Source organism: Mus pahari, chromosome 3, assembly GCF_900095145.1.
Source record: "Mus pahari chromosome 3, PAHARI_EIJ_v1.1, whole genome shotgun sequence".
Taxonomy (NCBI): Eukaryota; Metazoa; Chordata; class Mammalia; order Rodentia; family Muridae; genus Mus; species Mus pahari.
In genome coordinates, this window is record NC_034592.1 from 81,816,016 (window position 1) to 81,828,547 (window position 12,532).

The following is a 12,532-nucleotide window of genomic DNA, read 5'->3' on the forward strand; positions in this document are numbered from 1 at the left end:
CTGAAAGGATTGAGCCTCTCTGAGTAGCACCCAGGGCCTTACTCTCAGGCCTTATAGGTCAGCCCTCTCTACTGGCATAGATGATCAATGGACATCGGTTGAAAGGGAGAACTCAGACTGCAATCTCAGAGCTCTTAAGACTGTATCTACCCAGACTATGAGCCAAGACCTGGTACTAACTTCTTTCTGTACCAAGAACACTGTGATAAAGTCTCCAGCTCAGCTCTTCTTTAGTGGAGCCTTCTTGGCTATAGAAAGCATGGAATTTCTTGGGCAGTCTCAAGAATGAAGAGTTTATTGTGAGGGTATTGATGTATCTGGGATGTGGGTCACTTCAGGTATCATGGAAACTGATTAGCTGGGAACTATTGAATCTCTGGTTTGTTTTCTACCATCTCTCTGAAGGCACATTGGCAATCCACTGTGCTGTTTTCTGACCTGTATTGTCCAGCCTCTGCCCATCCATAGTTTCTGAGTCAAGACTACAGACAGGTGGCTTTGGATTAATGCCAGGTCCCAAAGCTAGTTTGCCACTTTGGGCTGGGAATATTTAAATTCTTTCTTAGAGCTGAGAATCATTTATTTTTTGTTGTTGTTGTTGTTATCGTTATAACACTATATAAACAAGCTATGGCTATGAAAAATTAAAAAATAAATATAAGAAAAAAGAAACAGTTATGAGGACCAAAGATTGAAAGAAGAAAGCCACAAAGGTGCTGATTGAGTAAAATTACATAGTCCAAGTTTTAAGAAAAAAGTTTTGTCATAAATTTGATCTATCTTATTTCCATAGTCTAGTCAACCAAACCATGGCAATCATGCTGTAATCCTATATGCTGCAATACACAGGTACAATGTTGGATATGCTTTAATGGCTCTTGGGGCCATATTGACTCATTAAAATAGACTCTCCTCAATAGATAATGATGCCTTATAATTGCCTATTATTATATAGAAATTTAATTGTAAGATGTCTCTAAATAGTCATCAAATAGATAAAAGAAAACAACCAACACCAACATCTTTAACTTCAACAGGTATCTATTGTGACTATGTAAATATTAAAGGAATATTAGCTGGCCTCTGGTTTTCTGAATTATTCTTATTGATGGACTGCAAATGATTGCTGTTCTCAAAGTATTTATTTCATCAAACTGAATAAAATAATGTGATGAAAATGTGCTGGATAATGTCCACAGAAGATAAGAATCAAAAATTTCAGGAAATAAACTACCTCAGTTATTATCTATCACATGCTGTTTTAAATAATATCACCAGTATGGATACTATTCAACTCTCCTCAACTATTCTAATCAGAAAGTCAAATTCTCCAGATATTATGCTTACCTAATTTTTCTTTTATTTCCTTTGATGAAGATCTATAGGTATTAAAGATTAGAGGGCTCTAGGTTACACTGAGCTCCTCGTTCTGTTACTTCTGTTTACATCAGTGCAGAGCAGATGAGATCTGCAGAGGGGAATAGCCCTAGCATGCATTGCCTTCTATCTCCCAGGTAGTAAATACAATTGCTTTGTTTTTCAAGGTCTAAAATGACTAGATATCAGCAGCTAACATCCTGCAGGGCAAATCAGGATGTGACATAAAGTGTTTAGAATTGCTATGTTGGCATTGCTAATAGAACAGTAATAGCAGAGTGTTTGGGGGGCACAATAGGACGGTTGGCAATGTCAACTGCTCACTGTGTGGTAGAGAACAGACAGGGTCATTGTTTTTGCTCAGCTCCCAATTTATTTTCCCTCCTTTTTCTTTGCCTGGGGAAGTTTTTAAAGATGAATTAGCGCCTCCTCCTATGCCATGGATGTTTTGTGATTCTGGAGTTTCCTCTCTCCTAGTATCACTTCCCAAGTTGTTTAAAGGTCATTTTCTTTTAACAACTCTTTTCTCAGAAAATTTTTAGGCTTACCTGGCTTGGTTGTCCTTTAAGTAATCAGGATAACTTATATCATGTATTTAGTAGCAAACAAACTCTGTAGCCTACATATATTTAAGACTGAAAATGAGACTATATAAACAAACAAAAAGTGTCAGTATGTACCTGTAGCTTTGGAGAAACCCTCCTCCAATAAATACATATATTCATATATATATATATATATATATATATATATATATATATATATATNATATATATATATATATATATATATATATATATATATATATATATATATGAATCACTAGCTTGTTTCTATTATCCTACAATCATATTCTCTAAACTCCACATTGTTTGTATGTGTACACTTACATGTACTGGTACAGATGCTCAAATGTACATCTGTAGTAGCCAAATGAGGACACTGAGTATCTATCTCCCTTTATAATTCTTAGTTTCATTCTTTGGGATAGGATCTCTCATTGAATGAGAAGCTTACTAACTTGGGTCAATGCTGGCAGCAAGCAATGCTCTGTAATCTGTATCTATCTCCCACACACTGCTAGGGTCAAAGGCAAGGCCTGGCATTTGCCCTGGGTTTTGTGAATCCAATCTAGTGCACATTTTAGTGAAGTGAGGGCTTCTACCAACTGAGCCATCATGCACAACCATCTGTGTCCCCTTCAGTGAAGAGGACAAGTACTTGCAGAAATCTACTCCCTCTGTCCTCTACAGAAAATCACATCGACCATGACACATTCCATGAAAATCTGTAAAATAGCAGAGATGGCATTCAGCTATTTCATTAGTTATGCTCTCATAGACTGCTAGTTTCCTTTTTCTTTTACTGTGGTTTATATATGATATCCGAGAAAGTTACTATGAGCTAGGAGGAAATTAATGTGGTATAGCAGGGATTATAAGAATCAAATATTCTGAAAATTATCAACCCATCGTAGAGAAAGAAATTGTTGTGTACCTATTATTTAGAGCTCCTTTATGCCTTTTAGAGGTTTTCTTTTAAATCCTGGATTCACTAACAAATTTTCATGTGTCTCCAACTTTCTTGGCCGCTTTTCCACATCTTTGTCCTAAATCATTCCAGTTTTAAGTATGTTGAACTGTGCCCTGAACATCTTGGAAATAGTAAGCGAGAAACAGAAAGCTAGAGAACTGCAATGATCTGACTTTCAAAACCGCGTGACCATTTGTTAGAAATTGCTTGTTGTCCATGGGAAAATGGGGAAGAAACAAAGAAAGCAGAGCCATGCTCACTGTGTCCCTCCCCTTCTTTCTCTAGCTCTGCTGCCTGACAACTGACAATTGAACACTTCTACTGACACTATCAACAAAGCTATTATTCCACCCATTGGTCAGTACATGTTCATTTTCTGTCAGATGCTCAGGGAACTGAAGCATTATATGTTGATCTGTCTCTTAGGTTCTCAGGGACACTAGCAGTTAATCTGCATTATTCACAACCTTGATGATCAAAGACTTAAATCATCATTCACCTCCATGAAAGCCCAGAGACAAAAGACCATATAGAAATGACTGGCAGTTATTTTCTGAAGGAGGGGAGATAGTTCAATCTCCAAAAAATGTAAACTTGTAGCTTTTATTTATGAAAAATAATAGCATGTCTTTCCATGGAGACAGGGCCACAGCAAAACGCACTGTATACACCACATCTTTCTGTAAAATTATACCCCCTGGACAGTCACAAAAGTCCTCTTAAGTAGGTACTTAATAGCCTCTTGATTAATTTTTTTAAGGTTATTTGAAATATTTGAGTTCTTGGGAGGATACTTTGAGAGTGCAATTAATTTTTTCTCAAAAGTTAGTGTGTAATCTTATCATATTAAATTTATCTTTGTGTATAAACTATATTATAAAATGTGTTTTAGGTTTCTTCAGACTAGAAACCAAAGGAAACCATTAAGCTTTCTAATTGTCATCACTTTTTTCTGAATGTCTTCCCCTATGCTCAACACCTTTGGGGTGATTTATCTCACTGTACACTGATTACCTTACTCCTGCCAGTTTCCGTGGCACATTAGTGTGTAGTTTTTTTTTTTGTACCCTCTTGTGCAATTGCTCTGCATTTTGTTTCTAGTTTATTCTGAAAGCCTGAAGTTGCACAACTCTCTGAGTTGCTATGGGTTTTATGGAGAACATAGGTTGTGTCCTACTCAAAATGGTCTCCTTACAGTTCTAGAGCTGCAAAGAAAATTGAACATTGGAAGAGGGAAAAGCTTGAGTGACATACTTAGCCCAGTGGCAGTAAATAAGTCACCAGCTCTGAGTCCTGAAAGACCTCTGCAGCACTGTTCCAATGCCGACTCCTGGCAGTAGACAATGGACTTTATGCGATCCAAGACTTGCTTTCTTTATTCTCAAGTTTTAATATTGCTCTGTTTTCCTCTGACATAATTTATCTTGTAATGACATTAACAATCTGCAATCCTGTGAGGCTGCAGTTTAGTAAGGAAACAGATTTTGATAACTATCCTGCAGTTTATGGTTCCAAAAGGGGCTTCTGCCATCTTCCTCTGTTAATTAGTGATATCTACTTGGCCTCTTGAATCATTTGAATGTGAAGTTCTTTTATAGAATCTACTTTTTCATAAGTTTCAGAGTTGGAATATTAGGCTACTAGAAACTCACTTGAACATTCAAATTTTTCTTTTAAGCTCCTTCTTAGAACTATTTATTTTTCCCTAAGTTAAAATATATGCACAATTAAAATAATTTTCAATTATCTTACTTGAACTTATATTGTCATGTTGTAGATATCTCTGTAATTTTATGATGTCATCATGTTTTGGGTTACAAATAATTTGAACAAGTATTTTTCTATGAAGAGTTTTATTTAATGAATGTATTTGAAGTGAAAACTTCATCCCAAGACATTGAGTATAACAGTTTGTGTTAGTAATCTTTCTTTCATTATAAAAGAAATCCTGGCAGAGTAATGGGGAAGCATCCCTTTAATCCCCGCACTTTGGAGTGAGAGACAGGCATTTTTCTGAGTTCAAGGCCAGCCTGGTCTACAGAGTGAGTTCCAGGTCAGCCTGGGCTACCCAGAGAAACCCTGTCTGGAAAAAAATGAAAACAAAACAAAATACCCCCCCCCAAAAAAACAAAAACAAAAACAAAAAAGAAATCCTGAGATAATCAACTTCTAAAGATAAAGAGGCTTCTTTAGGTTCACAGGTTTATAGGCCCCAATATGTACCCAATTGACTGTGATGACAAGGCAAAATCATGGAGGAAATGAATAGTGAATTATATCTGCTCATGTCTAAAAGTAGAAAGAAGAGAACTGACCACTCATCCCCCAAGTAAGATTGCACAGTGGTCTAAGGAGTGTATGCTAAGCTGTCCTCCCTGAAAGCACCATATATTCCCCAAAGCATCATCCAGAATCCTAAACTCTAACACATAGGCCTTTCTGTGACATTCACTATTCAAACTACAGATATTTGTGTAAGGACAAGATAAGACAGGGGAAGAAAACAGAATCACAAACAACAGCAGCAGCCCAAGAAGGTGTTACTGTTGTTGTTTGTTACTACAAATTTATAGTAGCAGACACCATTTGGGATTTGACCCCGGTTAATACCCCTAACATTTGTCCCTTAAAGCTCAGTACTAATCACAGAACACCAAATATGCTCCATACGCCAACTCTATCAAATTTCTGGTAATTCTATATCCAGGTTCTCCATTTCAATATCCATAATCAGAACTGATTGACATCCTTCCAGTTTTTGTTCCTATACAAATATTTCTAATCCTCCCTAATGATTTGAGCAATTGTCAAACTCAAGTAATGGTGAGTGATTCTCTTCCTTCAGTAAGTTTTGCATAAATAGACTTTACCTAGTCCCATTTAGGAAATTTCCATTAACATTAACAGCCCAAATATCATTGTCTATTGCATGTTGAATCATTTTGGATATATTTCTTAGCTTTAAATATTCATTTATTTATTGAAAACAGAGATTCTAATAGTGCCCATAATATAACTAATGGTCAGACCACCCACTCCCTACCACACACACACACCAGTATACATGTGGCTTATTGTCAATATTTATGAGTTCTAAGTTTTACATGATACTTTGTAGTTTGATAGGGTACAAGAAGAGTTGAAATAACAATAGATTAAAATTCAAAGAATCATTATGTGAGATCTGTTCAGATTTTTCCTATGTCTAAGTCCCTTGCTACCTTTCCCTACATTAGGTATCCATTGCTCTACATACAGAGTACAATCAGAAAATGATTTTTTTAAATAAATGCACAAAAGAATAAGTAAATTAGTGAAGAGACAAAGTTATTATGTAAGTTGCAGATGCAACTATGGTTACACAGAGAAATCAAACTGTCAAGCATAAAATGCATGTATCTCCAGATCCGATTTAAACTGTATAAGGAGGTAAATGATTTCAGAACAAGAGTGTTTTATTAGTGATCATTTAATCCAGTGATTTTCAAAATCTTTTGAACTATACAGTAATAGAAATTCAAAATGGAAAATTTCAACTATGATACCTATTAGGAACAAACAAACTTAGACTTAATTGTAATATTAGGTCTTCTTAATTACCCAGGAAAGAGAAACATTCCATTCTTGGTTCCATCTCTTTCTACCAAAGAAAATTGTGGAAAATATTGTACATTAATTGTAGTTTCCAGAGGATGGATAAACCAAGGGCAAATTTGAGAAACTACTACAGTTCTTTGATAAAACTTTTCTGTTTGGATCCTAACTAAAATGGTCACCAAAACCAAAAGTTTTGTACACCATTTTTAAGTGTGTGCATGAGGCAAAATCCTATACAATATGCAGGTTAGCTGAAAAATAACACAAGAGAACTAAGAGAAAATGTATTGATAAATACATTAGAGCCGTGAGCAAGGAGGATATAATTAAGCTGAGACACTTTAGAAGTGCAGCAGTGTACAGACTATTCCCAGTGAGGCACAACTTGAAGAATGGCAATGTCTGAACAGATTTTTTTAAAGGACACAGATTCTTTGATGACAAGAGAATGTCCCTACTCAAAGAAAGTCAGGAAGTCATATGGATTCATGACAACTCCTGACAGGTCTCCTCCAGTGAAAGGCAAAAGGTTAGCCACATTGAACATAAAGGCTCCATAGAGGCTAAACTTAGAGACAGGTAGTTTACAATCTTTCCTTCAAATTTAAGTTCTTGTTCAAAATAATGGTATTCTAAATAATAATATGTAATTAAAATAATGTTATTTTAATACACTTTTACATTCATTACACGTAAGAAAGGAGGTTAATACTATAATGGCTAATATGTAAGCTGATAAAAGTCATGAAATTAATGGGATTGTTGTGTTAATTCCACTACTAATATAAGAAAAAATATCAGAATCAGGACTTAACATTTGTATCTTCATTTTCCGGATGGAGTTAGGGGAACTTTTATATAATGTTGGTGGACATGTCTTGTTGAAAATAGTTTCCTTCACTGTGTCATGGCCTTTCATGATTTTTACTGTACTTGGCCAATTTTGAAAATATATACTAAGTAAACATACATTTTTTTTCAGTATCCATAACATTTTCACACAGTCCATAGTCCTCATAGAAACTGACATAAATACTTTTAAATGCCACATGTAAATACTTGGCTAGGACTTTTAAACATCATGCAATGTTAATTTTATATCATTGACAACAGTCCCATCCAGAACACGTGAACTCATATGATGACAAATAAGAATCTTATGTTAAAGTACCTTGTTTTTAAGCGCTGGGAACTGAACTTAGGGCCTTACATTTGCTAAATAAATTGGAGGTATGACTGAGCTAATGCCAGCCTTTCTATGTCTAAGTAATTCTAAGATATTAACTTATTAACACTTCTCAAGGACTCTGTTGCATAGGATTCTTGTTATCCTTATTCTTTTAACTCTCAAACTTCTTAATTTTTATTTTTTTATGTATTTTTAAAATTTGCTTTACATCTGGATCATATCTTCCCATTCTTCTTTTCCTCCAAATCTTTCCCTCTTTTTCTACTCCTCCATCCTCCTGTTCTCCCTTTCTTCTCAGAAAAGTGTAGGCCTTCCATTGACATCAACCAGCCTTGGCATATCAAGTTACATCTTCTACTCTGGATAGAAAAGGCACCCCAGTAGGGGAAAGGGATCCAAAGGCAGGCAACGAACTCAGTTACAACCCATGCTCCTTCTGTTTGGAGTTCCATATAAAGACCTACATAGGTCTTCATAGCTGTTATGCAAGTGCCTAGGTCCTACACCTGACACATGCATTATCTCTGTTTGGTGGTTGAGTCTCTAACGGCCCCTATAGACCCAAGTTAGTTGATTCTGTAGATTTTCTTTTCGTGTCCTTGACTCCTCTGGTTCCTTCAATTCTTCTTCTACCTCTTCTATGGGATTTCCTAAATTCTGCCTTATATTTGGCTGTAGGTTTCCATTGCATGCTGTGTGAAGCCAATCACATGACAGTTATGTTAGACGACTCTCTGCAAGTATAGCAGAATATCATTAATAATGCCATGGATAGGTCCTCTCTGATGGAATGGATCTCAAGCTGGGCCTTTTTCACTGATGAGTCGCCTGAGACCAACGAGAATGCAATTCAGTACACAGCCCAGGGATACAGAGCTAGTAAATAGTGAGATTGAGATTTATAACCAGGCCAAGTGAGTGCAGAGCCTGCAAAGCCTTCAATCACTCCTGAATAACTTTTCATAAGATGCGTCTGAAAGGTTGTATTAAAGCTGGATCACTTCCAGGCCCTGGGCTGCAGAAGGAGCCTATCATTCTTTTGTTGCATCAATCTCTGTCATTTGGTTCCCTCCTTCTCATCTCACTGCCCCTTGTTGCCCCATTGCATGGAATCCAGCAAGTGTTACTTGAGTACCAGGGTTTCTATGGTCATGAATTGTTTACAAATGTACTCATTTAGGGTTAAACTCAAAATCGTCGCAAAACATAAACAATCTAGTAATCACTAAACAGAGAACTTCAGCACTAAACAAGCTTTGTTATTAATGATCATATGTAATAGTTATTTTAAAGCCATTATTATAATAAGCATAGCATGATTTATTAAATTTGAGTTAAATACTCATATTCTTGCATGTCATTGTTAAAACACGCATGTAATAAGCACAAGTACAGATACTAAACTCTCCCTTTTTGTTTTAAAAATAAAAGAATCAAAGCAGCTTAGACTAATAAAACTCTTAAGATAAGATTGACCAGGATGAATAATAAGAAAAATAATTAAGAGGACCTGAACTTTGATCTCACGTTGTTTCTTGTTTGGTGAGTTTAGACAAAGTATGTAGTTTTTCTAAATTCTTGTTTGAAAATGTAAAAGATCTACATTATTATTATTATTATTATTATTATTATTATTATTATTATTAATTACGTTATTATTACTATTAAGACAGGGTCTCTCTAAATAACCCTGGCTGTCATGGAACTTATTAATTAGACCAGGTTTGCCTAAAACTCACAGATTTCTATCTGCCTCTCTTGAGATTAAAGGAATGTGCCATCATACTTGGCACACAATTTTATTACTGAGAAAATTAATTTTTGGGTCCTTTGTTTACTTATCCACCAGGGAGTGGTGGCAATGTCTTTAGAAGTTTTGTCAACTTGTCATTATTTTAATTATTTGTTGTTTTGTCCCCTTTTAGTTTTGTGGTCAAATCAGAAACACCACAGTAAGACTAACCAACCGAAGGTTTGGCCCTTGTTATCTCCTAGGCAGCAAACCTCCCTGTGTTTCACAACAAGCTTTTCAGAGAAAACTTTCAGTATACTGTTTAATGTCACTGGAGTATGTCATTCAGACCATATCTTCTTAAAGTTGATACCACTGCTGCTTAAGCCTGATACACTTGTTCTTTGTCTTTCTGTGCATCCAAGGATGTTTAGCAGAATCCTTGCCTTAGCAAAGTAGTTTTCATAGAAAAACCACCCCAAACCTTGCTGTGACATTAAGCATTGCCAGGTTCCCCAGGGAAGCATCAGTTGTTTAGAGAGTTTCTTACACTTTTGTCAGTCAGCAAACTAGATTGCAAACAGATTTTACTTGCTAGTTCATAAACAGCTGAACTAAATAAAAGGAGAGGTGGAACAAGAACATAGTTTCTATAAGTTTGAACTGCTAAATCCCAGCACAATAGATAAGGGTGGCTTATAAATAGAATGAAGTGATTTCTCCCAGCATTGGAGGTTGGAAACCAGAGATCATGGTGCTAGCAGGTACCACTTCTGATTAGATTCTTTTGTTCACTCACATCTTATGTCTTCCCACAAGGAAATCACAGAGGGAGTTAGCCTTCCAATGTCTTCTACAAAAATAATGGTCCCATCATGATGACTCTTCATGCATAAGATAATTATGTAGCAAATCCCTTCCTTGTATGTATCATCTTAGCAAGGGTCAGATCCAGGAACTGGGGAGAAAAACATTTTATTTGAAGTATTGCTGTTTTATCTAGTTGGTTTTAGTCTGAGAGTCTTTTTAGAATATGTATCTATATACAAATTCATATATCCATTCTAAAACTTTTTTTAAAAAAGATCAGGGATTTGAAGGGGCATGGCAACTAATATTGAAAAAGTTTGGAGGTGAGAAAGTGAAGTCAGAAATGTTGTAATTAATAGAGTTGCAAACACAAATAAACAAAATAGCATTCTCTACTTTTAAAATAAAGACTGACTGAAGAGGAAAAAAACCCCAGCTAAGGTATCATTTTATTTCTTTGTATTGCTGGTACCTCTGTAAAGAGGCACTGGAACTCCTGCCACCTTGTAGTCATCAGGAGAAGGTTTTCTTTTCCCACCACCTCGAGGGCAAGTTTAAATTGCTTTTGTTTGTTTGGTTCGTTATGGAAATAGTTGAAAGTCATTGTGGCTCATTATATGTGAATGTGTAAATTGACCTCTTTCTAGTCAGACATATCTCCTAAGCATCGGCACTATGCAGACTGGCCTTCTTTGGAACATTCTGTGCCTTCTTGCAGAAGATTGCACAGATTTTCATGCCCTCACCTCTAACCTGGAATAGTTTCTTCTAATCACAGAGCATCTGCTCCTGTGGCTATTGCAAACTAAGCTGTTGGCCACCTCTGTTACTGCTATCTTCCTGGGTGACTCATGGTCTGCTTTGTGGACTTCTTGAACATCCCTAGTCCAAGGCTCTCAACATTTAATGTCTTCCTGAAGTCTTAACTTCAATAAATAAGAGTTGGAGTAAATGCACAGTGGAGCAAACCAAAGCTTCCTAATCGCAGATTATAAAGGGAGAAGGATGCCTTTCCTTAGGCGGGGGGCACACACATGCTGTCTTCTACAGTCTCAGCATAATAAGGAAAGATCTTGAAATGCCTCTGTCAAAATCAGTTGCATTTCCATATGCTACTATTTCCACATTCAGTTCTGCTTCCTTCTGAAGGTTATGTGAGTGATAGGATCTACCCTTTGTCCCTTAGCATGGTCTCCTCGTCCCACCCGGCACTACGGTTTTCTATTTCCTTTTATAAAATGAGAAAAATCTATGAATTTCTATTCCTACACAAAATCTACTGCTGAATGACTGACAAAAAAAAAATAATTCAAATTCTTTTCATAAAGTGCAATTCCATTCACTGCCATGCATTATAATGGAACAATCGTGATTACATTTTCAGCAGGGAAAAAAGTCTGTAAAGCTGGACCGTTCTTATTTAAATTTTGTTTATCCAGGTATTTATTATAATAAGATAATATTTCACTGTGAATTAGCAATCGAGTGAGATGTTCCAGTTGTTTGTAAAGTTTAATTCTATAGCAAAAAAATAATCTCAGGATGTAGCTACTGTGACAGCTAATGAATAAATAGGAAGCTTATTTTCAACTCATTTACGCATTAGGAAATGTAGGTTTTAGCCTTCATTATTGTATCACATTCAATAAAATTATAGACAGGCTTTGTCCTGATAAGTGAAATAATTTGCATGCATCAATCACCGCAAGAAAAAGTAAGTTTCATGTTTCTCATATATTAATACTGATGGGCAATTTGCGTATTAGCTTGACAGGGTAAAGGAGTGTTTCACAGTACAATTAGTCAGATCTTAGTGCTTGAATAGTGTTGTATGTTTAATCAAACAATTTTTATTTTAGCAACAATATTTACTTATCACTGTGCTGAACGTTGGAGCTTTGGAGAGCAAAATATTTTGGAATTTGGGGACATCAGAGGAATTATCCTTTCAATGGCAAGTGAAGATCTGTACACTAAACATCAGGTCTTCACATTTTCATTTGAATAAAATGATTTCTTGAAGAAACCAGTGTCAAGAAGTCAACATGTAAAGATAGTAGCATGAGTTTGGAGTCCTGGTCTGAATCTCCACTCCATTGTCTATCAGCCGTGTGACAATATCCATGTTTTACAAACTCTCTAACACAGTGATACATTATTTATCCAAATGCTGCTCCTGGGGTAGCTTTTTTTTTAATTTTTTTTTTAAGATTTATTTATTTATGTATGTGAGTACACTGTCACTGTCTTCAGACACACCAGAAGAGGGCATCAGATCCGATTACAGATGGGTG

At 35.9% G+C, this 12,532-nt stretch overlaps 1 protein-coding gene across 3 annotated transcripts in view; it reads left to right on the plus strand.

Moving 5' to 3' along the window:
• Lrrc4c (leucine rich repeat containing 4C) overlaps nucleotides 1-12,532 on the plus strand; it is a 1,191,813-nt gene that overhangs the window by 637,156 nt on the left and 542,125 nt on the right. The window lies entirely within an intron of this gene.